Source organism: Setaria viridis, chromosome 8 (assembly GCF_005286985.2).
Source record: "Setaria viridis chromosome 8, Setaria_viridis_v4.0, whole genome shotgun sequence".
Classification (NCBI taxonomy): domain Eukaryota; kingdom Viridiplantae; phylum Streptophyta; class Magnoliopsida; order Poales; family Poaceae; genus Setaria; species Setaria viridis.
Genome location: NC_048270.2, coordinates 32,065,235 through 32,068,977, shown reverse-complemented (window position 1 = coordinate 32,068,977; position 3,743 = coordinate 32,065,235). Strand labels below are relative to the sequence as shown.

Below are 3,743 nucleotides of genomic sequence, written 5' to 3'. Positions count from 1 at the left end.
CCCTAGTGAATGGACAATAATGCCCCTGTTCTCAACGCTTTGCATGAAAATAAACGTAACTGCAGAAGTACGCTTCCACTGCTTCTTCTTCCCCCGGTTTCTTCTTCCGCAGCTTCACGAACTCACCCATGGAGCTCCGTCGCAGTGTGCACGCCGGACGCAGCCTCCGCCCGCCTGCGCTGCACGCCACAGGGCTGCCTCCATCTACCGCCTTCCCTGCCCGCGCCACGGACGCCTCCGGCCGCCGCTTGCGCCGTGCGCCACCTTCGCTTGCTGCCTGCGCCCGTGCGTCACCTCCGCTTGCTGCCTGCTCCCGCATGCCACCGGCGCAGGATCGCAAGGAGCGGCGGGGCGGCCGGAATGCGGCAAGGGTGCATGGATCTTTAGCGGCCTGACGGGGCTCGCACGGGGATGCGGCGGCGCAGCCTGCCTGCAGCTTTGGAGGGTGGAGCAGGGGGCACGCATGCCGCGTCGCATACGGCAGCGACCAGCAAGCTGCAGGGCGAGCAGGAACCGAGTTCATGGCACGTTGGGCTGTACGGCTTGTACATGCTTCTGTTGCTTTGGCCTACGGCCACGGGGAGATGTCCGAGCCGGCGGCGGCGGCGTGTTCTTTCACCGACAGAGACAAACCAGAGACGCACGGGATTGAAACCAATAAAGGTAGGGGCATTATTGTCCATTTACTAGGGCTGAAAAGAGAAATGAAAATGAAAAGATGAAATTTGAGGAAAAACCCTGAATCGAAACAATTCGCTTGTGGAGTGTCAAATATTGAAAGGTCTGCGAATTGGATATCAAATCCAGTGAAGCGTGCGTATTGAGTGTCAAATATCGAAATTTCTCTTGCTCGTCGGATCAAGAAGCACCGCGGCGCCGGTCCGTGGCGGTGATGGGTTCCGGCTGCGACAGATCCGGTGAGTTGCCTATCTCCTGTATCCTATTGCGTGTGATGTTTGCTGAGGAGCCTGACGCCCTGCCGGCCGGTGGCTCGTGCAGGTGTCATGTTCGACGGAATGCCGCAAACGAGATCAAGATCGGAGTTCGACGCGGGGGTGTCGCTGTGGGCGGGCCTCCAGCCGGACATCCTGGGCGTCGTGCTCCTCTTCCTCCCCTGCCTTGCCGACCGTGCCAGGGTGCGGTCGGTATGTCGCCACTGGCGAGCCGGCGCGCACGGCCACGTCCTGCCACCGCCGCTGCCCATACTGGTGCTTCCTGGGTTCAAGTTCTCGAGCCTATCAGACAGGGGGGAGTTGATGCCCGTGCGGCGTGTCCCGGTGCCTAAGGAGATGGCAGCTGATGATCTCCGTTGTGTAGGCTCTTTTGATGGATGGCTTTTGGGTGTGACTCCCAGCAAGAAACGCAGCGATGAGTATTATAGAGATGCAGATGGTGATGGCTTCCTGGTGAATATTTTCTCTCGCAAGGTTATTCGCCTACCGCAGCTATCCAGTATGCATTAAAATTCTTTTTGCTTAAGAAAGACCCTCCCATCATCAATGGCTGTTGTTCGGTCCATTTTGGCGCCAATGATATATACAGACTGTCACTCTGCCAAGTGGTACTATCTGCTTCACCTGATTCAGGATCGAAGTACATTGTGGCTGCTTCCTCTAACCACAATGGTACATGAGTGGTTGCTCTCTGGCAGCCTGGGATGATGTTATGGCATGTTTGCTCTGGAGTTGACATTGATAGCCCAAAAGATCTGGCTTTCTACAATTCTACCAGGGGAAGCTGTATGTGCTCCTGTGGCACAGGACACACCTCTTCACTTGCGAACTAGAAGAGGATGATCGTGGGTTCATGGTGTCTCGTATTGAGCTTGCCTGACTGAGTTGCCTCAGGATCATGATCATCCCTACCAGGGAGGTGGTGCTATAAGTTGCAATATGGTTGTGTGGCGTGGAGAGCTGTTATTAATCATCAGACACTACACTGAAGATTTCGGTACCAGACGAGTTCTTAGAGTTGAAGTGTTTGCACTGGATGTCAACACAAACCCTTATGGACTCACTGAGATTCACAGCTTTAGTGGTGACTGTATATTTGTTGGCTCAGCTGGTGGTTGCAAGTCCTTTCCTGCCAGTTTGCATGATGGAGTTGAAGGTGACCTTATCTACTTTGTTCCTGATGATTGGAAGCCTCATGATACATTTCTGTACAGCATGAGAGATGGTACAATGAGGCCCTTTGCTGCCGAATTACTAGCTTGCTACTTTGACGTGCCAGAGGAGAACCTCGATTTCCCAGTGTGGTTATTGCCTTTGCAACGATGGTGAAGAGCAAATGTCATCTAACTGGGTGTTTGGTGCTGCTGCTTGCTCTATGTTTAGGACAATTGTGTGTGTTACCTGTTGTGTTCATATCGCAACTCTCGAATTATCTGTATTGTTACAATGTTTAGGACAATGGTGTGTATTATCTGCTAGTTTATATCGCAACTCCCGAATTATCTTGTATTATCTGCTATGTTTAGGACGGCAATATACGTGCACCTTTTACTAGTGTAAGGACTTACGATTATATGAAGTTTGTCTGCAATATCCTGTTGTTGGTTGTGGCACGCTTCCTTTTTTTTCGAGAGTTTTACCTGTGTGCCATTATGAAAGTTGGATCTAACCTCTATACCCTAAAAAGTTCGTCGACACCTGTATGCCCAAGTGCAACTTGGTTTGTCCCTCCATGCCATTCCGTCCCTATTTTCTGCTAATGGTGGTTAACTGCGCTGAGAATGGACTCAAATGCCCTTAGGCAAAGGAGGTCTATTGAACTTAGTTGTTTGCCTCGGTGCCACTCAGAGGTCTGTTATTTTGGCGCCAAAGGAGGCAGTGGTGTTGGCGCCAAACCCTCTGTGCTCCTCTATATATACATCTTGAGCCATATCTGTTGGATCTCGTCCTCTCCTCTGCTCTCTCCTTCATTCTCACTCTCATCCACTCCTAGCGCACCCCATGTCTGAAGCTTCGAGCAGCTATGGGGGGAGGGTCAAGCGGGTCCTTTGCCCGAACTGTCACGTGCTCGCCAACCGATTCATCTCCACGACAACAAAGAACCCAAACCGTGCATTTCACAAGTGCCCCTATTTTGCAGTTTGTGTTCTCTGCTCATTCTTGGTTGCCCTTTTTTTTGTTTTCCAAGTGCTAATGCTTCAGTTTCTTTGGCTTACAGTTTGGTGGTTGTCAATACTACCAGTGGGAGGATGAAATGATGGACAGTGGCATGCAGTCACCTACAGCGCCAGATCCCCTACAGGCAGTTTCCCTGCAAGCAGTGGCACCACCTGATCCACTGTCCATGTACCAGCATGGTTCCAATGGTGCTGGAGTGGTAGGCAATGCAGTAGTGGAAAATAGGGGAGACAATAGGGTTATGCAACAGCTTAGGTGGCTAGAAAAGATGGTATATGTATGCATTTTCCTTGCTTTGTATGCTATTATGAAGAAGTAGGGTTATGCAGCAGCTTGTGTTTGTATGAATTGACAAGATGTATGGATGGATGCATGAATGAATGAATGAATCAGCTAAGGTTTTATCACATTTCATCATGTCTTCAACATTAATGACACAAAAGATAGTACATGACATCCAGGTTTAATCACATTTCAGGCAAGGTTCAAATAGTACATGACATGCTATCACTGAGTAATAGTATCAGTTCCATCCACCAAAATATCCAGTTTTCATCACATCCAAAGTTCTGGACATGGCATCACAGAGCAAAATAAACAAAGAAGGGCTGG

At 50.4% G+C, this 3,743-nt stretch overlaps 1 pseudogene; it reads left to right on the top strand.

Annotated features, from left to right (window-relative positions):
* The first annotated feature begins 834 nt into the window (after positions 1-834).
* On the top strand, positions 835-2,282 carry LOC117834511 (uncharacterized; annotated as a pseudogene).
* The last annotated feature ends 1,461 nt before the right edge of the window (positions 2,283-3,743 follow it).